General features: G+C 44.7%; 1 protein-coding gene across 10 annotated transcripts in view; it reads right to left on the reverse strand.

The window, feature by feature from the left end:
* The window catches only part of SLC8A1 (solute carrier family 8 member A1), a 349,316-nt gene that overhangs the window by 294,284 nt on the left and 29,738 nt on the right, over positions 1 to 25,294 (reverse strand). For 9 of the 10 annotated variants that reach the window (XM_048482080.1, XM_048482056.1, XM_048482040.1 and 6 more), the window contains exon 1: positions 19,797 to 20,283. The exons of the other annotated variant lie outside the window; for it this stretch is intronic. The gene's annotated coding sequence lies outside the window, so the exon portion shown is untranslated. Of the gene's footprint in view, positions 1 to 19,796; positions 20,284 to 25,294 lie in introns of those variants that run through there. 10 annotated transcript variants of the gene reach the window in all.

The raw sequence follows: 25,294 nt of genomic DNA on the forward strand, positions 1-25,294 counted from the left end.
CCTGCAATATGAACCCAATATAAACAAATTTCAAACTTAGCCAGCATAGTGGCTAAGAGCAGCAGACTCTAACCTGGAGAACTGTGTTTATCCACTTCTCTACATGAGTGTTGGTCTCTAATCTGGTTTCCCACTCCCCCATTGAGGCCTGCTTGATGACCTTGTGTTAGTCTCAGAACCCTCTCAGCCTCACCTACTTCACAAGGTGTTGTTGTGGGAAAGGGAAGGCAATTGTAAGCCACTTTGAGAAAGGTAGAGCAAAGAGGGGTATAAAAACCAACTCTCTGGATATCATAGAAAAACACACTAAGGCTCATTCAGCACATGCAGAATAATGCACTTTCAAACTGCTTTCAATGCTCTTTGAAGCTGTGCGGAACGGCAAAATCCACTTGCAAACAGTGCAATGGGATTTACTCCCTTGATCACAAAACATAGCATCTGTCTGAAATCCTATAACACTTGTAAAAGAAGACAGGGATTAGGATTTTGCTAGGCCTCTGCCAGTGAAGTTCTAATCAGATAGATTTGAGGCCAGTAGCATCTTAGATTATTAGGTGATTTTGAATTGAGTGCTCAAATACCTTTTAACCTGATTTTAATCTGACCAACAAGATTTTCAGGGTATTTGACAAAGGGAGCTCATTCCCCAAAAACCTTCTGACCTGTAAGGTGTTACTGGACTCAGATCTAGCTGTTCCGCCGCATACCAACACAGCTAACCTCTGGAACTGTTCTAAACAGTTACACCTTTCTAAACCTATTGACTTACTGCACTGTTCAGGACTGTCCTATAATAGAGGGGCCATTATCGGGGCCCATTCATCTCTTACCTGCACCTTACCTGTACTGTAATAAATTGGCACAAGGTTAAGAATGTATTATTAATCCACATTAAAGAATATAAGGGGAAATCGGGAGCAACAGCCGCAGAAGGCCATTGCGTTCACATCCTACATGTGAGCTCCCAAAGGCACCTGGTGGGCCACTGCGAGTAGAAGAGCTGGACTAGATGGACTTTGGTCTGATCCAGCTGGCTTGTTCTTATGTTCTTATGTTCTTATGAAATACAAGGGCAAATACTGTTTGAGTGATGAAGGAAAAATCCTAAGCAGCTGGTCAACCAGCTACATGCAGTTTTGACTCTGACACTGTCTGTTGCTCTTCAGGACAGATGTCTAAAAATCTGATGCTCACAACAGTTTTCCCAGTTCTGTTCTTATATATACTATACAATCAAAAATGTGATGGTTTCCATAGCTCTGATATGTAGTGTTGGGCCGTTTCCGCACAAATGCGTAAGCGGCCGGGTCGGCGTTTCTGACGCCGACCCGACGACGCTGGGACCGTCCGCATGGACGGTCCTGGAAAGAGCCGGGCAGCCAGCGCCGCGGAGCGCTGACGCCCAGCAGACCCGGCATGTCCCCAGGCCTCCGGCGCGTCGCCAAGGCCTGGGGACACGCCCCCTTGGCCCTGCGCACCTGCTCCAGCGGCGCAGGGCAGGGGGGCGTGTCCCCAGGCCTCGGCGACGCGCCGGAGGCCTGGGGACAAGGTAAGTGCCGGGTGGGGGAGGCATCTCGAAGCCGCTGCCGTTCGCTTGGCAGCGGCTTCGAGGCGGCGTTTCCCCAACAAGAGCGCTTCTGAGCGCTCTGGGGAAACGCCGGCTTCGCGGTGTGAGGGCGGCGCGAGGGCGGCGCAGCTGCAATGCAGCTGCGCCCCCTGTGCGAATGGCGGCCTGGAGACGGCGTTTTTGCCGTCTCCAGGCCGCCATTAAATGCCCGTGCGGAAACGGCCTTGGATTGTTCTGTGCAGGTTTGTCTCAGCTCAACATATGTACAGTGTAATTCATCAAGAACCACATCACTTTCACAAAGACTTCAGACAGCCACCAAAAATAATCTGGGCAGCTGACTGGGTTCAAGAGACTGAAACAGAGAATGAAACTGTCAACCCATCACCAAATGCCTGTACTTGGCAGGAAAGTCAGGAGGGGGAGACAGAAAAATAATTGTTTTGATTAATTTTAATGATAGCTATACCCTTAACTGTATATACTTAACTGTAAATCTGGGAACTGCAAACCATTCTGCCTATATTATAGACATTTTTGCATCTTTAAAGTAGCCCTTAGCAGGTACAGACAGCTTCACTATCCAGTCATGTTTTCACAGGCTTGGAGGATTTTAGCTACAGCTTAGGGTTTAGAATCCACTCAGCATCAGAATAAAGATCCACTGGGCCATCTGCATTTGCTCACTATATCTGAAGGCACCCTCATTCAGGCAGTGATAATGGACATTTAAGCAGCCATCCCAATGATAACCGATGTACTATAAACATATACAGATGTACAAGGAGATCTACTAGGCAGCCCCAAAAAAGCTAAATCATCATCTGACAATTTGCTTAACATTTGCTTGAGGGTTCAGAACTACTTTGATGACTTCCTGTCCTTTTTAGGAAAAACTGACTCCTACATCTAAAGAAGTATAAAATATTAATATCTCATGAATTTCAGTCACATTCAAAAGATTTAGAAATACAGAGAAATTCTTAAAGGATTTTTTAAATTTCTTCTTTAGTTCACATATAAAACTTGCTAGACAGAGTCTATAATATGGAAATGTAAAGTGCTATAAATTTGCAGGCAACTTACGGCAACCCAGTAGGATTTTTAAGGCAAGAGACTGATACAGCTGATTTGCCATTGTCTTTCTGTGTCTAGCGAACCTGATATTCCTTGGTGGTCTCCCATCCAAGTACTAACCAGGGCTGACCCTGCTTCTGAAATCTGATGAGATCAGGCTAGCCAACAGCTAGTGCTCTATATGACAAGAGCAAAGATGCCCAACTGTGTTGAACTCCTTTGATAGCAGACCTTCAATTGATGTGGTTATAGAAAATTCAGAACTAGTTAAAGGACTGCTATACTTATAGCATTGGAGACTGATCAGTCATGCCAGTAGCTCCACAATGGTATTAAAGGTAAAGATAACCCCTGTGCAAGCACTGGATTGTTACTGTTCCATTATTGTCAAATCTACTAGGCAAACTAGTCCTTTCTGCACAACACAAATGCAATGTGTTGAAATTGGAAAATAACCCGTGTCCTGACAGAGCTCCACACAGCTTTCCCCCAAAGTAAAGTGACATCTTATTCCAGCCTTCAAATAACATTTTTGATGCTAGATTTTAGCGATCTTTTTTCCTCCAAGACATGGTCACCCTATTTTTCTTGGCTTGCACAGAGAAAGGAAGGATTTATTCCCCCCCCCCTTGGTAATCTTGTTTTTTTCCCCACCTGCCATTTTATCTTGCTTAACTCCTTCATGTTGCCTGCCATTTACCCAAATTCACCTGGAACGTTTCCTCAGCTTGGAGCGCAGCTGTCCGCCTTTCCAATGATTAAATACATGAACAGCCTCAGTTTTCCTTGCCGATTACAGCAACATGGTATTTTCCTGTTTTTTTTAAAAAAAAATTGGTGAGGTATCTCCGAAACTTTGAATACTTGACATGAGAATCGGCATGGAAAATGTTAAAAACGGGGAAACGACATGTTGCCATAAATGGCAGGGAAAACTGAGGTTGTTTATATACTTTAATCACTAAAAAGGCAGGCAGCCATGCTGCCAGATGAGGAAACATCCCAGGTGAACTTTGGCAAATGGTGGGTGGCATGGAGAATTCACACGGAAAAAAATGGCAGGCAGGATAAAAAAAAACCCCACTGTCTCCTCTGATGCTTCATTTGTCTGTGCTATAATCACTGGAATTCCAGATCAAATCCTGGCCTCTACGTGGGGAACAGTTCACATAGCTAAAACCAGCATTACACATGTCCTTCTGCAGACACTCTGATGATGTAGAACCTATTGTTAAAACCTATTGTTTAAAACCTATTATTTAAGTCCCTGGCGCAGCTCACTCACATACCCACCCTCAGCCTACTCTACCTGTAGCACACGGTCTTTACCAGATCCATCTGCTAACAATGACAAGAAAGGATACCCCTCCCCAAACAGGTCCACAATGGTCAGTGACCTTATGCCGCTTCCTTCGGCTGCTGGCCAAGGTCAAGCAGCTTTGGGCTGCTGTTGTGGCTGAAGCAGCTGCCAGGGCCCACTGAGGTGGAAAGGACTGCCACTCCCTCTAGTTGCTGACTCCAGCTCACCAGGGGCTGCTCTTAGTTCTCCTAGTGGCACAAGTTGTCTAGAAGGCAGGCTGGCTCCACTGCAGGCATCTTATTACAGAAAGGACCTATATTTATGGAGTGGTTTGCCATTGCCTTCCCCTGTTCTCTACACCTTACCCCCAGGAAACTGAATATTAATTTTATTGACCTTGCAAGGATGGAAGGCTGAGTCAACCTTTGTTCGATTTTTTTTTATTAATACCGAAAAGCAGTTTAACAACCTTGAGCCGGCTACCTAAAAGCATCTTCCATCAGCACTGAGTTCAAAGAAATTAGCAACCTGGAATTTCTGCAATAAATTGCTGCTGGTAATTTACAGGTGTATCACAGTCTCTCAAGCACTACTTATTGTACAGACTGTCTACACAACCATGTTTGTACACATTAGTTGTGTTTATTCCACTTATTTTTTTCAGGGAGATGTAACAAAATATTGATGTACTCACAATAAAAATATTGCATACCTAGGAAAACAAGACATTTTCACCAAAAATTGAATTTTTGTTTCTTTTTTAAAATTTCCAGTAGAATGTGGTTCTGCAACTGGTTCAAAGCTTGTTTTGTGACACTGCTTGCTTACACACATGCACTTGCATGTACGTTTTTCTTGCACATCAGTGGCAACAAGCCTCAACAGAACATCTGCATTCAGGTGCAGTATGCCTCTTAGTACCAAGAGAAATCATCATTCCTGTGCTTGGCTTTTGTCACCAATAGGATTCTGGCTGCCAGTTGGATACACACCAATAAGATACCATAGACCCTTGCTCTAATCCAGCAAGCCCATTCTTACTTTCTTAAGTTTTTGGGTTCATCTGCACTTCTGAAAGTCATGATTTAAGTCACAGAAGAACTGAGATGGTTTGATCACATGTTATATCACAGTGATCTAGTCATTTATTCTAGACCAGGGGTCCCCAAACTACGGCCCGGGGGCCAAATCAGACCCCCGGAAGACATTTATCCGGCCCGCTGGGCAGAAGCTGATCTCCCCCTTCTCTATCTCCTTTTCCCCAGGTTTACAAACAGCATTAAGCGCCTCCTCCCCCCCTTGCCGCATTGGTATGGTCCCCTCCGGCCGCTTGGAATGAGCAGCGAGTCGCCCGCGCTTGAGGCTGTTTGTAAACCTGAGGGTCAGGGTGCCAAACTCCAGGCGGCCCCTGGAGCTTGGCACCCCAACCCCCAGGTTTACAAACAGCCTCAAGCGCAGGCGAATCGCTGCTCATTCCAAGCGGCCGGAGGGGACCGTACCAATGCGGCAAAGGGGGGAGAGAGAAAGGCGGCGGAGCTTCAGGGCCGGATTGGAAGGGGACCGTGGGGGTGGGGGGCTCGGCCAGGGGCAGGTCGAGGGCAGATGGATGGCGCCCCCCCCCGCGGGCGGCACTTGGTCCGGCCCCCAGCTGGGCTCTGGCCATGCGTGAACTAGCCCCCTGTTTAAAAAGTTTGGGGACCCCTGTTCTAGACATTTTTATGTGGCCTTTTCAGAGTTCCCCTTGGGAAGGCTTACAGATAAAAGGATTAATTGTCAACACAGAAAATAAGCAACCATTAAAACTGCTATCATTAAGAAAGGTATGCAAACTGACATACAGCATAATCCTAAAAACACTTTCCTGGAAGTAAGCCTAATTGAGTAACATTGAGTAGATTTTAGGGTAGACCTGTTTAACATTGCTTTTATGCATTGCCAAATGTTTATATTTGCCTCAAGATGGTGACTTAAGTCAGTGGTGGTCCCTTTCATCCTTCAGGAAGTATCTATTTTTCTCCTACCCTCCTTCATTCCTCATCCTTTTGTTGGTCTAGCAGCCACAAGTCTTGCCTGAACTTTGCAATCTTCACATCAAATTGATTTTGAAGGGACTAAAACCAACCAAGAACAGGTAGACAAATAATCCATTAAGTTTTTTCCAAATATAGGCAAGGACACCGGACTTTGTTGAAAGAAAGGCCAATGAAAAACATGGTTATCTTATCTTCCTGAAGGGGATGTTTTAAAACGTTGAAATAATTCTCAAGCCATGACTGATCTTTTCTGTTTTTCATTCTAGCTCCAAAAACCACCATGTCCAATTCCCTTCCCAGCAACCATTCAAAATAAAACGAGCTTACAGAGCTTTCAAAGTCACTATCTAAACCTGTGCATTTTAGAGTATAATCTACAACATATCTTTGGAACTTCAACCAGATTGACTGTAACAGAGAACATATGGGTATTCATTATTCAACTTATTTAATGCCAAATAGTTTCAATGGGATTTCTCAGAACTGAATTTTCAATGCTAAACCCTTTGTTCAGGTCACATTATAATGCTTTTGCTCTAGCAAGTTTGGCAGATGGCCATCACTTTCCCCTCAGGTGTTACAGAAGGAAATGTCTTCTGGCTATGCTACATTTACTCCGTGTTGTCTTCAAAAACTGCTCTTTTCCTGCTCCCCTCTTTATTGTTCTCTCTTCTATAAATGTCATCAAGGACTTGTGGGTTTAGCATGAAGAAGTGAGCACTTGCTGTAGGAATTAACTGTTTTCACAGAAATTAGACATGATCCAATTAGTGTGCAGAAAATGTCTAACACTGAGACTGCCCTTTCCCCCTCTCCTGCAGTCCACTGTACTTCCTCTGAATCGAGTTTATCCCCATATCCCATTACTATCTCAAAACATTTTTTAAAATCATCAAAGGGAAGCAAAACCTTGCTTCCAAAATGCAATGAAGTAAATGGACACTATTCATATTTTTCTATGAGAGTGCAGAATTTCCATTTCTTTGATCCAGAATTCTGAAAAAAGGCACAAAATTTTTCCTGCAGCATCTCCTTTTCTTGGAATTTTGTCTGCTAAAGTGGTATACTGTTTACTGCAGTGGGACAATTCCAACATAACATAACCTTACTTGGCTTGCACAAAGTTATGACCTTGTTGCTATTCACAGTCAGCAAAGGTAATCAAAATTCTGTAGCAAGAAAAAATGAACTTGCCCATATTATGCAAATTATGGAGCAGTTTGATGTTGGCTTGCTTCTGCAGTCACTAGGAGGGGCAAAGGCCTGTACGTCAGTCCAGTGCATCTTGCAAGAATAAGTAATACAAATACTGTAATACAGAATATTGGAGAAATGGCAATCAGCACCACATATATATCTACATGTGGTGGTCATGCCCTGTAGTATCACAGTTTTGAGAATATTATGTGTCAAATCTTCCATGCTACACCAGCATTGGCTCTGCTAACTATCTGGGGAAAACAAAATGGAAAAACGGCATCCAAGGAATTAATAGTGTTTACATTGATGGCAGTCCATAGGGCAATAGTAAAAAGTTGGAAAACCGCAGAACTTTTAACATTACGTTCTTAGTATTCTGAATTGTGGCAAATAGCTATAGAAGGAAAATTGATTTGTCAAAGGTAAAGCCAAAATATCAGATTTCTATGAAATGTGGCATGGTTTTAATTCATACACAAGTCAAAAAATATTCAACATCTATCTAAACCCTTCCTCAGATTATGGAAAATAAATTAAGTACAAAATATATAAAGAGTTGTTTTTTTTTTAAAAAACCCTCAATGATATTAATTAATCGTCTCTTATTTGTAATTGTTAGACAAATTGAAAAAAAAAGTTAAATACTAACCCCTCTGTCCAGGGGTGTAGCTATACAAAATGGAACTTGGGACAACCACTGAAATTACACACGGCCTGGAGTTGACTGCAGCAGGGCAGCAGATTGTGTGTGTGTGTGTGGGGGGGGGGGGCACCGAGCAACCCTAGTTGTGTGAGCTAGAAGGGAGGGAGGGAAGGAGGGAGGGAGGGAAAGACAGACATACTCTTACTGTTGGAAGAATGGAAGGAAGGAACGGAAGTTATAAAGAGAATGGGAGAAGAGAGAAAAAGGGATGGAATACAGAGAATGGGAGAAAGAGAAAGGGGAAAAGAGAAAGGTGTTAGAGAGAGAAACGGGTAAAGGAAGAGGAAGGGGGAAGAGAGAGCATTGGTGGCAGCAGTGGGGGGGGGGAGTAAATGTCACCCATGTTCCCAGCCCCCACAAAAACATGTGTGGTTGCTGGAGCAGTGATTTTGGGTGGCAGGTTCTGTGCAGGGGAATCTTCAGGAGCCTGAGGATTCCCCTGTCCAGAATCCGGCACCTCAGTGAGGAAAGGCCATGAAGGCCGCACTGAGCTGCAATTCCCACCTTCACTCAAACTTCTGAAGGCTGTTTTTCATTTAAAAAATAAGACTTTATTACATGTGTTTGTATCCAATGAGTTCACCCCAGTATGTCTTAATATCATGGAACAAACAATCCACCTTGGGTTCCAGTGGCACTGAAAGGAAGGCAGGGTTTTTGTTTTGTTTTTCCTGTCAACTCATAGTCATAAGAACATAAGAACATAAGAACAAGCCAGCTGGATCAGACCAGAGTCCATCTAGTCCAGCTCTCTGCTACTTGCAGTGGCCCATCAGGTGCCTTTGGGAGCTCACATGCAGGAGGTGAAAGCAGTGGCCTTCTGCTGCTGCTGCTGCTCCTGAGTACCTGGTCTGCTAAGGCATTTGCAATCTCAGATCAAGGAGGATCAAGACTGGTAGCCATAGATCAACTTCTCCTCCATAAATCTGTCCAAGCTCTTTTGAAAGCTATCCAGGTTAGTGGCCATCACCACCTCCTGTGGCAGCATATTCCAAACACCAATCACACGTTGCGTGAAAAAAATGTTTCCTTTTATTAGTCCTTATTCTTTCCCCCAGCATTTTCAATGTATGCCCCCTGGTTCTAATATTGTGAGAAAGAGAGAAAAATTTATCTCTGTCAACATTTTCTACCCCATGCATAATTTTATAGACTTCAATCGTATCCCCCCTCAGACGTCTCCTCTCCAAACTAAAGAGTCCTAAATGCTGTAGCCTCTCTTCATAAGGAAGGTGCTCCAATCCCTCAATCATCCTTGTTGCCCTTCTCTGCACTTTTTCTATCTCTTCGATATCCTTTTTGAGATGTGGCGACCAGAACAGAACACAGTACTCCAAGTGCGGACGCACCACTGCTTTATATAAGGGCATGACAATCCTTGCAGTTTTATTATCAATTCCTTTCCTAATTATCCCTAGCATAGAGTTTGCAGTCAACATGTGGTGATCTCCCAGTAGGGTTTTCAAGGCAATGGTTTGTCATTGCCAGCCTCAGCATAGCGTCCTTGGTCTTACTTGGTGATCTTCCATCCAAATACTGATTAGGGCTAACCTTGCTTAGTTTCCAAGATGTGATGAGATTGGGCTAGCCTGGGCTATCCAGGTCACAACTCATAACAAATACAGACAGACAGACAAAAAAACAGGCTTAACATATTGTAACTTTAAGTGCAACAAATTCTCTGCACTGAAAGCAGTTCTGTGTAAGAGGAAACACAATGTTTACATTATTACATGCAAAAGCAGATGTGTCTGTTTTGCTTCCTACATGCTTGGAGGTCACATTATACTGACATGGGATCTGTTCACCTACTCCATAATTCCTCAGAAAATAATAATGGCAACTTTCTCTTATACTCATTCTTGCTGACATATTCATTTCAATGTCCCACCCCAAACTTTGAGAATTGCTTTCCCAGCTCAGTGGAAAAATTCATTAACTGAGATAAGGATGGGAGCATTTTCTATCATAAAAGCTGCTTTCCATTTAAAGAAACTTGCAAAATCCCACATAGGTGAAACTGAGGATGAAAAGTGTGAAAATTTTGTCTGTGAGAAATGACAGTGGGATTCCAGGCAACAGAACTTACAAAATTGTCACTAAATGAATCCACATGATCCTTAGGTTGCTTGAAGAACAGGAGTCAGAAGAGAGGAGAACTGAACAGCTGCTTTGTGGGATGAGGTCAAAGGTTATCTAGCTCAGCATCTTGTCCTCAACCATGGCCAGCGAGACTCTAACAACTGAGGCATCTCCACTACCGTTAATTTCGGTATTCAGAGAATCAGAACAGGAAGGCTCCATTCTCAAGCTGTCATGGTTCATAGAATGCAGCAGACTTTCCCATGAACCTAGGCAATCCGTGTGTAAAAGTCATATAATCTAGTAGTTGCCTAGAGAGAAGGCAGCATGGTATAGCGCAGTGATGGCGAACCTATGGCATGGGTGCCAGAGGTGGCACTCAGAGCCCTCTCTGTGGGCACGCGCAAACAGAGTTGCCCCCCCCCACACACATATGGCTGACCTGGGCTGCTGGGCTTGATTATTAGCATTAAACCTAAGACCTAGTTTTGGGGAAGCAGTGTAGGTAACCCTGTTAAGTGCTGTTAAACCCCACTGATTTTCATGCAAAGATCCTTTACCTGGGAGTAAGCTCGGTTGCTGGCAATGGGGCTTGCTTCTGAGTAAACCCTCCTAGGGTCGTGATTCACCATTGGAAGAGTTGCACAGTTGCCTCAAAGCAAAGCCACCAACTACCACCAAGCTTACTCCCGAGTAACACATGCCTCAGAGCCAACTGTTTTTTCTAAACTAAAACCTAAAAGTGGGTTTGGGGTTGCAATTTGGGCACTCGGTCTCGAAAAGGTTCGCCATCACTGGTATAGCGTGATCTTATCAGAACTTGGAAGGTAAGCAAGATCAGTGCTTGGAGGGCAGACTCTGCAGAGGAAGACAATGGCAAACTACCTCTGCTTGAAGGATCCTTGTTGGGGTTGCCAAAAGTCAGCTGTGACTTGGTAGCACTTTACTCACACACAATCTAGTAGTCATTGCCATATCTTGAAAAACAAATTCTGTTATGCAGTTAATTGAAAAAAATACTTACTGCAAATCACAAAGAAGCAGAGAGAGCAATTTCTCTCCATCCATTCTTCCCACAGTATTTATAATTTGATAAATAAGCTAGATCAAGAGTACATGAAGCTTCCCTGATTATCAGTTTTCCACAGCTTGTGGGCAGAAGTCTAGTTTTCAGATGGTTTCTGCAGCATTAGTACCTTAATGAAAATGGGACAGAACAATGCCAGCCAAGTTGAAAAGTCATTTAATCTAGAAGTCACCCAGAGAGAAGGCAGCATGGTATGATCCTGGTGAAGATGAAGGTCTAGTCCAGGGGTCTGCAACCTGCGGCTCTCCAGATGTTCATGGACTGCAATTCCCATGGTGGCAGGGGCTGATGGGAATTGTAGTCCATGAACATCTGGAGAGCCGCAGGTTGCAGACCCCTGGTCTAGTCCAAATGAAGCTGGCATAACAGGGACACTGCTGAAATAACATTACATATTTCTTTGCTTATAATAGTTACACATGCATTTGATATACTGAGTTGCCACCTCAAGAATCCACTTCAACAGTTCTGTGTTGGTTTCATAGAATAATAGAATTTAAAAAGTTGGAAGAGGTCTAAAGACCATCCATCCAACACTCTTCAACATGAAGGATGACCAAAAGCATTCCTGGCCGATCTTTTCTTAAACACCTCCAAGGAAGGAGAACCCACAACATCTCTGGGCAACTGACTCCACAACTGAGCTACTCTTATTATTAAAATGTTTTTCCTAATATCACACAAATATCTCCCCATTCATAATTTAAACCCATTATCACAAGTCCAATCCTCTTCTACCAACTGAAATAGCACCCTGCCCTCCTCTCATTGACAGCCCTTCAAATACCTCAAAAATAATCATATTTCCCCTAAACCTTTTCTTCCCCAGGCTCAACTTTCTTTATAAGGCTTCTAGTCCAATCCTATTGGGGAGGGGGAACAGGCTGCTGGAGGCAGTGTGAGGCCGCATTGGCATGTTTGCCCCCTCAGACAGCGTAAGGGGCATACCAGCTGACAGAGAGGGCAAAGGCACTGTTGGCCCTCAGCTCCATGGCAGTGAAACCCAGGAATGGGTGTTGCTGCAAAAGAATGCTGGAATCCAATTAGATTCTGGCATGGTGGGACAGGCTGGGGCATTCCCAGTTCTTCCACCTGGGCTTTAACGCTGAGAACACAGTGGCCAGGGTCTCAGACATATGCCACCCTACTCCATTTAGCACTATGGAGGTCTTTTAGATGGTTGGGGTTTTTTGTAATGTTTGTTTTAGCTGCATTCCCATGCCACCTGCAAGTTCTCTGGAGGTAGTGAGCCAGCAGTGCCATCCCCCAGTGCCTCAGGCTTTGGATTGGGTTACCTGTCTCCAAACCCCTGATTATCCTTATCACTCTCCTCTGCACCCACTGTTTAGTTTCTATGTCCTTTCTATTAAAAAGCATCCAGAACTGGACTCAGTACTCCAAATGGGGTTTGACTAGTGCAGTATATTTCATGTCCTAGCCACTATACATTTGTTAATATACCCAAAGACTGAACTTGCCTTCTTTGCTGCTATATCACAATTTACAATTCACCAAAACCCCCAAGATCCTGTTCACACTCACTACTGCTCAGAAGAGTACGTGTGCTCCATCCAATACATGTACTTAAATTTTTTATTACCCAGTTGCAAAAATTTTCATTGCTCTCTATTATATCACATCTCCTCATTTTTCCAATGTAACCAAGTCTGTATTCTACCTCTATTTTCTCATGATCTTTTTGGCCCAGGGCAGTCTGAATGTTTACATTATTCCTGGGAAAGACAGTAAAGAGGGCTGAGAGAATTCCAAAGAATTGTGACTAGCCGAAGGAAACAAACCTGGTTCTTTCTGTTGCTCATGTAGAGGAGTGGGGAATCAAACCCAGTTCTCCAGATTAGAGTGTTAACCACTACATCATGCTGGTGGGCATCAACCAGAGATGGAACTGTTCTGGAGAAACTCCACCTACGGTTGCCAATCTTTTTGTATTCAAAGTGAGGTAAAACCTTACTACGTGCCACACTAGGCAGGTAAATGCATGTTTATTCAATAGGGATCACTCAAAGAACCATGTTCCTGGGACTGCACAGTGATTTGCCCGGGCAATCTGCTGATTATATTGTGTTTTGTTCTTTACTTGATGTCCTCTGTGTTCAAACAACTACACTGCTGAATTGTCTTAATTGCTGCTAATGTTGATTGCCGCTAAATTGTTCTAATTAATGTTTGGTGAACTATTGAGTGTGGGCTTATAAATTCCCAAATGCATTGATCTTATTCATAATATGCTTGTTGGTTTACATATACTGAACATATACTGTACATATTTCTGCTGTGAAAGGCTTTAGAGTTTTTGGGTAGCAAGGGCGGGGAATGGCTATCAATACCTTAAATAAAATAAAAACTTGAGAAAGGGAGAAGGTTAGATAGGTTATTTAGAGAGGGATGGGTAAGAAACTGTTTGGGGGTGTAGAAAGAACAGTGCATTATCAGGCACACAAAATGATACAAAGTTCATAATATAATTATCAAGTAAATGGGGCATTACATATAACAGGAGAAGAGTAGCAGTAGAAGGGGAAAGTATGACTGTCCTTCTCTGCCCTCCTTAAGCTGAGCTCCTAGTCTCCTACTAAAAAAGGACTAGTGATGGATCAGAAAACTGGATCCAAACTGTCAGCTCATAATAAATCCAAATACAATAGTCCATTTCAGTCATTACAATCATGCATACTGGGAGCCCAATACGCATGTACAATGGGAGAATCTATTTGCAGTCCTCTAGTGTAAATATTTAATTATTTATAACATTTTAATGTCACCTTTCAACTCAGTCTAGGTCCACAAGGTGGCAAACTTAAAAAAAAACATTAAAACAATTAAAATACAATTAAAATTATTTTAAAAACAATTAAATTAAAAACACATTAACAAATATAACTAGAAGGAGAGCAGAGAACCATTACTGAATGTATGCCAGACAAAGCAAAAGTATTCACCTGCTGGTGAAAACCACTGACAGAGGGAGAGAGGTGAATCTCCTTGGGTAGGATGTTTCAAAGTTTTGGTGCCGTGACAAAGAACAGGCTTGGAGATGTTGATGCGGCCAACTGCAGCTGGGCCTCTGAAGATTACATGAGTGAGAGGTCAGGATTGTATTGGAGAAGACAGTCCTTAAGGTATGTTGGTCCTAGGCTATGAAGGGCTTCAAAGGTCAATACCAGCTCCTTGAATTGAGCCTGGAAGCAAATTGGAAGCCAGTGTAGATGGAACAAAACTGGAAAGATATGGTCTTTACAAGTCACTCCAGTCAACACTCTGGACACAGCATTCTATACCAACCACATCTCCCAGACAATCCTCAATGGCAGACCCATATAGAGCGCATCGTGGTAATCTAGATGTTACCATGATATGTACCACAGTGGCAAGATCTTTTCTACCCAAGAAGTGTCACAGCTGGCTCACCAGACAAAGCTGCTCAAAGGCATCCCTAACCATTTTTACCATTTGTAGCAGCCAGGAGCACTTCCAACCTTAGAACTTGCTCCTTTAGGGGGGCAGGCAACCCCATCCAGAATAGGAGATAAACCATTTCCTGGATCAGACCTCCCCACCAGCAGAACCTTCACTTTGTTGGGACTAAGTTTGAGCTTGTTAGCCCTTATCCATTCCAAAACTGCCACCAGGCACCTGTTCAGCTTCCACAGCCTCTCTGGGATCTGCTGGATCTGCTGGTAGTGTGAGGTAGAGTTCAGTGTCACCTGAACATTGGTGGCAGCTCAGCCCAAACCTGTGGATGACCTCTCCAACTTGAGCAACTTGCATGCATGCACCAGTTCCAAAAGTGTGAATGCAAACTTTGGGGAAAAAAAATCTGGTCACTTAATGCATACTAATACATAATGCTGACTAATGATATATGCAAATGACAAACATATATGTTGCTCATAGGATACTGGAAGGATGACGAGAGAGATGTGCTCCTGTTCTGCGAGCTTGGTAGACTCTTGGTATGTGTGGCTGTAGAATCTGAAAAAGTCTAAATATAATGAAGATGGCTCCCCTACAAGGAGAAGGTGAACAAATTTTCAATTCTACCATCACTAATATAAATCTTTGAGACCGTTATGTTAGTAAAGAAATGTATGAATCCCTTGTGACAGTAATCCAATTATCTACTGGTTTACCATCTTGCTTCCAATGCCAAGCTTATTTATAATAACTTCTATTAGAATTCAAGACAATAATACCTACTCCCTTTCACCAAGCAGGAGAACAGTAGCCAGGTCCTTCCATGCAGAAAATTAAAATGAGTAATACTTAGCATGAATGTGGTACTTCCTCCAAGTTCTCCACATTTATGTACTCCTTACAACAACTTTGCATGGTTGGACAGTATTTTTATTCTGGTATTATAGGTGAAGCACCAAAGCTGAGAAAGAATGGCTTCATTGGGTCTTCAGAGGAACACCATACAAGGAGCTTTCAGCACACAGTAGATGCTCTTGACCAGATCCCAAAGCTTGACCAGCAGAATATTTTCTATATTGCAAAAAGTTGCAGGGAGTAGACAGCAGGATAGGCAGGACCATGGGAGTCTGCATTTGCCTGTGCCTGCTTTTGCATATAAATGTCAGCATGTGTAGTTTATGTGTTCTGTTCAGGGAGGCTAAAGAATCTGTTCTCCCACAGGGTCTCCACATCTTATCAAAAGGAGAATGTCGTGCAGGGCTGGGGAGATCTGCTCGCACAAACTGATGGTTCTGGGCAGCAATATAGGAACAAGCGTTATCTTCTTTTTCACAAGCTTTGACTCCATGCTGTTTTTCCACCATGGATCCTAATTGTACCACAAGAACACATAGTTTTGCTTCTCCCTCTTAGTTTTACAGTTCAAGCATTTTTACTCTGAAGTTAAGTCCCACAGCACCCAATGGGACTGATTTCCCAATAAGTGTAAATTCACTTTACAAACAAGAATATATTGGGCTGTCAAGTTGTTTTGTGTGTTTTTTAAAAAAACACGCACCAAGAACTAACGCTTGAAATGATCTGGACATTCAAAAGATTCTATACGCTATTATTAAACTATATTTGATGATATTATTATTATTCCTAGGCCTAGGATAACAGCAGTTTGAACAGTCTATCTTTGGCTACAAACACGCAAATCATAAAATGGTATATCTCTCAACTATCAGACAATGAGCAACCATGTCACCATCATTTCCACTTTTCACAATATTTCAGATTCCTAGAAGCCAAAATTCAATTTTCAGGTGCACAGCAGAGGACTTAAGAAATATTTTAGATTTCTAGGTATTCTGTGTTACAGTTCCAGAAGTTACGGCAGCTGCCTTCTAGAAATCCTCAGCACTTGGAACTTTTCCAAGTTTTGTCCTTGAGGCATATGGCTGTTCACTGTCAGAATGCTGAGCTTGGTAGACCCATGGGGCTGACCCAGCATGTAGTCCTAATGTTGTTTCCTAACCGAGGAAGACTCAGTAGGGTAACATTTGAAGATCAAGATTGGGGGCACCCACAAGATTAGTTTGCTGGAAGAATGCAACCAGACAACTAACCATCCAAAAATATGTGAGAAGTCTGGCTATCCCTGAGAGAGTAGATTTGGGTAGTTCTATGACAGACTCCCATTTTGCAAAATGTGTTGGGAGGTTATAAAACAGGCTAAATTGGCAGAAGAATCTGGCAGCTGGAAGGAAGGAAACAAATATCACTAAACTACTCAGTTGATTAAAAAAGAGAAGAGGGAAAGAAGGGGGGTGTTTCAGGCATGCCTGAATTAATCTGAATAGATAGTTAATACAATTAGGACATGGAGATGAAATGCACCCAAATTTATCTCCTTGTGTTTTATTATATCTTTCCTTTTTAAAAAAAGAAAAGAAAAAATAAAGGTCCTCCCCAGATCTATTTTGGAAGTTGGCTGTTACTCTACAACTACCTCTGACAGCCCAGCAAAGCTAAGATAAAAATCAACTAAGCTGCTATTAAAGAATTAAGCTAAAATTACTAGTGAGATGCAACCGTGCCTCCACCTAGATGAAACCCACACAGTGTGTTTCTTGACAATAATGAAGTTCCTAATAATGCCAATACTACACTGCTTGAAAAGAGAATTAGAACTCAAACAGCACTGCAGGTGTCTTTAATTATTTACTTTGCCCAAGAAAGGGATTTAAGTAAATATCTAAAGGGAAGAAGTGGAAGGAGAGGAAAGAAGCCAGTGCATTTACTGTGGAGGAAAAACAAAAATCAATTTTCATCCAACAGCAAACATGCTAAATTAAGCAAAATTAACTAGTGCTACAAAGATAGCAGAATCCTTTTTGCTTGTCAGACTAAGGAACTGTTGAGGGGAAAATGAAGAAAATTGCAACGAGATATTGGTGAGGGATATTTCTGGCTTAGCTCTCAACTTGCTCCCCCACTTTGATCAAGATATACCATTTCCTAGGTCAAGCTTTACACACACACACACACACACACACACACACACACACACACACACACACACACACACACACACACACACACACACACACACACACACACACACACACACACACACACACACACAAGAGGCATCGGCGAGGGATCACACACACACACACACACACACACACACACACACACACACACAAACCATGTGCTGAAATTATTTCCACATTGTCTCTTTATCACAGTCTTTTCTTCCTGTATACACACACACACACACACACACACATATACATATGTATATATATACATATACATATGTATATATACATAGATATATACACAGACACACATATACATATACTCTCTCTCTCTCTACACACACACTATATACATACATACACATATATACCATATATGTATACTATCTATATAGTAAGGGGTATTTCAGATGTGACTTACCACGCCGAAAGTCTGACCGTTTTGGTACCTGCAGAGTTTCCTCCCCACCAAACACATATACAAGTTTGACACGCCTATTTCTGAAAACCTGTTTCAAGTGGCTCCGATGACTGCTGTTACTTTAAGCACCTCACTAGAACCAGGCAAATCTAACATGTGCTTCTATATCTGTGTGTGTGTGGGGGGGAGCATGGTGCATAACTCCACCCGGGGCTTCAGCATGGTTAGCACAAGGCTGAAGCCTTACAATCATGGATGCTACCGTTTAGCTAAAACATGGTGATGCTCTCGCTTTGCACATTCACTTAGCAGTGCTGTGGATGTCCATTTATGCACCCACCTCTCACATGTAACACTTTGTCACATCTAAGTCAATGTCACAATTAAGAAAAGAATTTTTTTGCGGGGGGGGGGATTGATGTTAAATTGCTACCCCCTTCCCAGCTGGTTCATCGACCCTCCTCTGGCTAGGTCCAAGGAAAGAGAGCACACATGGCTCACGCTCACTCCGCAACCCTATAGGCAGAATGGAGCGCAGTCCCCGCTCTCCCCCTCCCCAAATAGTCCCAATGCAGTTGTGTTCTATCCAACCGCTAACACATTTAGCTATAGAGGAAGCGGGAGGAGGGGCCCAGCAAGGGAGATTCCTTTAGGTGGGTGTGTTCTGTAGCCATGCTAGACAGAGATACCTGGTTCCTGGTAACCTCTGGTTGTCTCTCTTTGGACACCATTTTCCACCGCAGACCCTTTCTGACAGACAATATGCAATTAACCCGTTCCTCTCCTACCCGTGATTAAAGAACAGGAGTTTCCACGCTATGGAGTCTTTTTCTCACACCAAGCAAACTCGGATTTCTTCCCAGAACTGTATCCCCCCGCTTCCTCCCCCCCCCCATCTGATCTGGTCTTTCCTTTCCCAAGGCAGAAATAATTGCAATTCCTTAGGAGTCTGCCTAGAAACTGCAGTTTAACACCGCTCTTCCAGATGTCCGTCTGTATCCAGACCTTCCAACCCTGAGCTAAGTCTGCACTTCAGTATCCATGGGGAGACACGGACGTCCTGCATTGCTGGTTATCGATACGTGTGGGTTTGAAACATACATGCCACCTTCCCTCCCTCCCCTCAACGGAAGAGGGAAATACAAATTTCCATTCCGATCCATTCATCATCAGCCCGGCTACAGCACTGTCGCCGAGCGGACACGCCAAAGGGATCAGGCAGAGCGGGAACCCAGCCTGAGCAAGATTCCTTCTTTAAAAGTCTATACAGAAATCCCAGCAACGCCCGGCTTTACATACGCCGCCCACCCACCCACCCACTGCAGCAACAGATCTGGCGCCGAGGTCGCAGGGGACAACGCCAAAGGCAGCACAAGTTCCCGGGAAGTTCCCATCCCCAGACAGCCATGCGGGTAGCAACGGGAGACAGGAGGGAGGTGGGTGTGTTTGCAGAGAGATCAGGACGAGCCTTTCAAGCAGAATCACAACCTGACGCTCAAGACATCCACGCAAGGACATGCCACAGCCTCTCCCCTCTTCCCACTACGGCTGAGCCTCGCGGCCAGCTGCCATGCATGATGCATCCCTCCGTGGGGCGAAGTGCTTCGCCCAAAGTGCATCTGACCCAGGCGCGCACGCACAGCTGTAGCCGCAACGGGTGGCTCATCCGCCCCGCGCTCCTGTCAGCGCTGCCCGCCGGCCATCCTCCCATTCATTCATTCCGCAAGACTGGCCGGCATGTTGCCCTGGTCGCGCTCGCAACGCGGGGAGGGAGCGAGCGAGTGCCTCCTCAGCCATCCCCGGCTCCCCGCCGCCCGGACACCCGAGGCTCAGGGGCGCCTTCCTGCCGCGCTCCCTACCTGCAGACAGCCTCGCCCGTCGCTCCCCGGCTGGCTCTGGGCGCCGAGCGCTCCTACTCCTCCTCCCTCTCCGCCGCGTCTCGCTCGCCCCCCTCCTCTTCCTCCGCCGGGTCCGCCGCGGGTGCCGGTGCTCAGCGAGAGCCCGCGGCCGGCTCCTCCGTCAGCAGCAGCAGCACCGCCGCCGACGCCGCCTTGACCATATCTGGAAAGCGCCGAGCGCCCGCGCCCCATGCAACGCGGCGGCCAGAGCAGGAGGCGGCCCCCTTGCAAGAAGGCAGGACTCGCAGGCGGGCAGGAGGCAGCGGCAGCAGCAGCACAAGAGAGACAGAGGGAGGCGAAGGCCAGTGGCGACGCAGGCAAAGTGCGGCGGCGGCGGCAGCAGCAACAGCCGCGTCCCCTCAGACAGCAGAAGGACGCGCAAGCTGCCCTCTTCCTCCTTCTGGCCCTCTCCGGCGGCGCCCCTTGCTGCCTTCTCCCGCGCCAGCCGGAGCCCTGCAGCCCCTCCTCACGCTGCTTTGACGGGCGGAAGGTCCTCGCTGCTTTTGCCCGCCGCTCCGGTTGGCGTCCCCTGACCAGAGACTTGGCGCGCGAGGGGCGAGGAGCGGCGGCGAAAGGTCGCTTCCTCAAGGCGCCCGGGCTGCCTCGGCTGAGGGGAGGACAGAGTCCCTCTTCGCTTGGCTGTCGGGGCTTAGAGAGCAGCGGCTTGCCGGGGAAGATTTGAAAGAATGGTGTGTGTGTGTGTTTGTGTGTGTGTGTTTGTGCCAGCCTCTCATATCAGCAGACAGGATCCCTCATCCCCCCCCCCCGCCCCGTTTTCACACACGCATGTTTCTGCTGTCGTTTACAAGTGACCCCTGAAATCGCTGTTTGGTTTGCACGAGTGCATGAAGCCTAGCGCAGTTGTATGGACAAGAATCCACTGAGGCCCTACACAGAAGAGGCTATGTTATTCCTATTTCAGTCTTTATTTTCATCGCCACTGGTATCTAGACATGATCTACCCGAAAACTTCCACTGGTGGTTCTCCTACCGTTGACAACCGTGCTGGTACACATAACTCATAGAAACCTCTCTTCAGTGTGTACCCACAAAGATTTATTGTGTACTCATTACAAGTGCACGTGTTAACTTGAATAATTTTCCTCCATCCTACTTAAAGCACTGCATGAGAACACTGGTTCATTGCATGTGTGCAAATTCATTACAAGTGGACATGAAATGGAAAGAGCCAACTTGGATTGGACATCAGTGTGAGTCACAACTTTATTAAGTACAGCAGGATCCGCAATGGCCAGCAATTACCCTGTTTCCCTGAATATAAGACATCCCCGAAAAATAAGACATACTAGAGGTTTTGCTGAAGTGCGAAATATAAGGCATCCCCCGAAAGTAAGACATAGCAAAGTTTTTTTGTTTGGAAGCATGCCCGACGAACAGAACACAGGAAAAATAAGACATCCCCTGAAAATAAGACATAGCACATCTTTGGGAGCAAAAATTAATATAAGACATTGTCTTATATTCGGGGAAACACGGTAGTAACAAAACTCAAATGTAGTGCAGAACACTCAACAGGATGCAGAGGAGGTAGGCCTCTGCTACCTAAGCATCCCTGACTTTCTGGGCAAGACAATCTGGCTCTGAGTTTCCTCTTTGCCAAGCACTAATTGTATGCTTGAGGAGAGAGTCTGCCAGCTCCTTCCTTCCCAGCCATTAGGTCTTCTGTTCTGAATCATAGTTGTCTCAAAGGGGTGACCTGTCACCATGAACCCATTAGCCCTGAGATTCTAGTCTGAGGAACATCCTCCTCACCTTTAAATGGATGCCTCAGCACAGTCACCAAATTTCATGCTTTTAGGTAAATTGTTAGCCCATACTGTCATTGCCAGCTGTGACCAAGAAATCCTGCCAATGTCCTTGACACACATCAAGGACCTAGAAAGTCCTTCCTTTGACCTGCAGAGTATAGTCGGTGATCAACAATTTTTTTTAAAAAAAACACCCCTGAATCAATGCTAAAGTGATTCATGAGATTAATTTTTTTAATGGCTGCCTCCAAAAGCCAAATAAGCTTTGGGTCATTTTATTAAGGCAGTCAGGGAGGGTAGTTGATGAATCTGGGAAAAGAGGCAAAACAAGGCAGGGCAGTGGTCTCTTCCTAGCTGTCTCCAGTTTAATCCCGATTGGTTAATTTGAAAGAAACCTCATCCAAGGGTGCTTTCCGTTCTCGGCTGCTGCCAAAATCAGCCCCCGACATCCAGCTCCTTATGGGAGAAGCAGAAGAAACATTTTATCAAGAGAGAGTCCACATTGTATTGTCAAAAAGTTTCACAACTGCTGTGCTTTTTCCAGACTATGTGGCTGTGGCCTAGTAGTTTTTGCTCCTAAAGTTTCAGTTTCACCCACATCTATGGCTGGCATCTTCAGGGGCATGTCACAATAAGATGTGTGTGTCCCCATGGCACCGTGTGGAGTGGTTGTATAGTGGGGTATATATTTTGTCTACCTCACAAGGAGGTGAGGCACATTTGCTTATCCCATCACTCAGTGGTGGAATCCAAAAATTTTAGTAACAGGTTCCCATGGTGGTGGGATTCAAACTGTGGCGTAGCGCTAATGGGGCTGGGCTGGGCACGACGGGGGCGTGGCCGGGCATTCCGGGGGCGGGGCCTTCCTGGGCAGGGCTGTGGCAAGGATGCAGCCGCTGCGCCGGTCCTTGGGCAGGAAATGAATGCACGCAGGCGCAGGCTGCCACGCACGCCGATGCACCTCCTGCTAGACTGCTGCAAGTTCTGCGCGCTACTGCTGAGAGGAGGGGCGTAACTAAGGCAAAAATCACGCAGCAAAATCACCCATTAGTAACCCCCTCTCGGCACACACAAATAATTAGTAACCTACTCTTGGGAACCTGTGAGAACCTGCTGGATCCCACCTCTGCCATCACTGCAATGGCTAGTGCAGTTGCAAGTGTAAATGCAAATGCAGTTGTGAATGTGATTGCAAATGTAACATCAAATGCAACTGTAAGTGAACTCTACTCAGACACATACAAATGTGCTTCAGCCCCCTATGAGGTGGGCATAATATATACCACCCATAGAATCACTCCACACTGTGCCAGCCACAGAGAGAAACACATTTCACTGTGACATACCTCTGAAGATGTCAGCCATAGATGTGGGTGAAATGTTAGGAGCAAAAACTACCAGACGATGGCCACGCAGCCCAGGAAAATCACAACAGCTGGAGAGTACACATCTCACCATACAGTTGAAATTTTGGAGACCCTATGCCAACTTTCCACATCCCATTCTCAATACAAGTTCACTTGCTGAGCATTTTTATACAATCCCACCAATGAGGCAGCAAGACCATCTTGTGCAAGATCTAGTGGGGGCACCACAGCTGGGATGCCACTTGGGAAGATCTCATTTGACTGAAAGGCTGCTGGCTGCTTTTAAACAGAGTACAGCCACTGGAGAAAAAAAAGGGCAATACTACTATCTCTGGTCTTCTGGAAGGAAAATGAGATACATGAAGCAAGGCCTGATTCAGAACTGCAGCCACAGTGTCCTGTACTGGAGCAAATCCAACCACAAGCAGCTGGCTCCTATCATGCCTTCTACCACCCAGGGGAAGGTCAAAGCTGGAGGAGGAAAAGCCCCTCTTACTGGTTACTTGGCATAGCTTATTCCTACTCCCCTCCCTATCTATCTTCTCTAGGAGGGATGAAAACCGGACCAACCAAGGGGAAACAGGCTGGTGGGTGGAGCCAAAATTTCCTACAGGATTTTGAGCTCCTGGTGGCAGACTTTGTTTAAGCCTTACCTGTTTGTGACTGGCATTCAAAGCACACAACCAGAAGATAGTTCAAACTATTGCAGAATTTTTCTTTAATACATATTGTTTATTTAATCATTGCCTGTGACACTCCATTTTGAGCTGTCATGAAGCTGCTTTAGACCTTTATATCTCAGTTATTAATGAATATTAATGATCCTTTCAGCCTGTGTGGTATAGTGGTTAAGAGCAGATGTGCTCTAATCTGGAGAACTGGGATAATTCCCCACTCTGCCACTTGAGCTGTGGAGGCTTATCTGATGAACTAGATTAGCTTGTGCAACACATGCCAGCTGGATGACCTTGGACTAGTCACAGTTCTTTGGAGCTCTCTCAGCCCCACCTACCTCACAGGTTGTTTGTTGTGAGGGGGGAAGGGAAATGAGTTTGTAAGCCCCTTTGGGTCTCTTTACAGGAGAGAAAGGGGGGGATATAAATCCAACTCTTCTTCTTCTTCTTTTTTCTCAACATGACAGGAAATGTTTATTCCTTTTTCCCAATGAGGTATCTCTTTGCTCACTTTTTGCAGAGTACCCAAACAGTACCATCATGAGTAGACTGCTCCTGTGACAGTATCTCTATGTGTCATACAGATGTCTACCTTGCATATGTGTGTACAATCCTGATTTCTTCCATAGGAGGAAGCTCCTCTTCTAAGATGCGGGCTGATCTAACATACGCACATGCCATCTACAAAGCATACCACTTCTTCAGAGCCACTGGACTATGCTACTGGGCGTAGTAGGTATTATCTGTTGCTGGATGTAATATCTTGCTCTCATGGCACTATATTTCTATGTATGTAATACCATTTTCTATATAGTTTAATATATCATGAGCATTCTTTCAAATCTGTGTAGTCCTAGTCCTCCTGTTACATGGGGAACTTTCGCACATGCAGACTAATGCACGTTCATTGCACTTTGCAGCTGGATTTTACTGTGCGGAATAGCAAAATCCACTTGCAAACAAATGTGAAAGTGGATTGAAAGTGCATTATTCTGCATGTGCGAAAGTGTCCATGGTTTATTTGATGTCTCATTCTATTGATTGCACTGACTTACAGTATCTCAGTGAGAAAGGCAGACAATAAACAATACAAATACATATACAGATTTACTGAATTAGTTCATCTATTAATAGGTTGTTGTTGGTAACTGCCATCAAGTTGCAGCAGATTTATGATGACCATGTAGGGCCCGAAAGGCAAGAGATTTCAGTGGTAATTTACTGTTGCCTGTTTCCAAGTAGAAACCCAGGACTTCTTTGGTGGTCTGCATATTAACCAGGGCTGATCCTGCTTAGCTTCTGAGATCTGATAAACTCAGGCCAGCCTGGACCCTCTAGCCCTAGGTATTCTAGCAGCTCTATAAATAAGCACTGTGACATCAAATGAGAAACAAGTATTTATTGAAACCACTCATATTCCTACTTATTTAAACCTTAGAGTCAAATTTACTAGTGAGTTCCAATTCATCAGCTCCATGCATCTGCCAACTGAGGATGCATCTGACTAAGTGGGCTCTAGTCCATGAAAGCTTATGCCCCAATAAATCTGTTAGTCTTTAAGGTGCCAAAATACTCATTGTTGTTCATTGTGTATACTTGGACACATGATTGGAGTGCTGCACAGAACAAAGAATAGAAAAACAGCAGTC

Source organism: Sphaerodactylus townsendi, linkage group LG01 (genome assembly GCF_021028975.2).
Source record: "Sphaerodactylus townsendi isolate TG3544 linkage group LG01, MPM_Stown_v2.3, whole genome shotgun sequence".
NCBI classification, from domain to species: domain Eukaryota; kingdom Metazoa; phylum Chordata; class Lepidosauria; order Squamata; family Sphaerodactylidae; genus Sphaerodactylus; species Sphaerodactylus townsendi.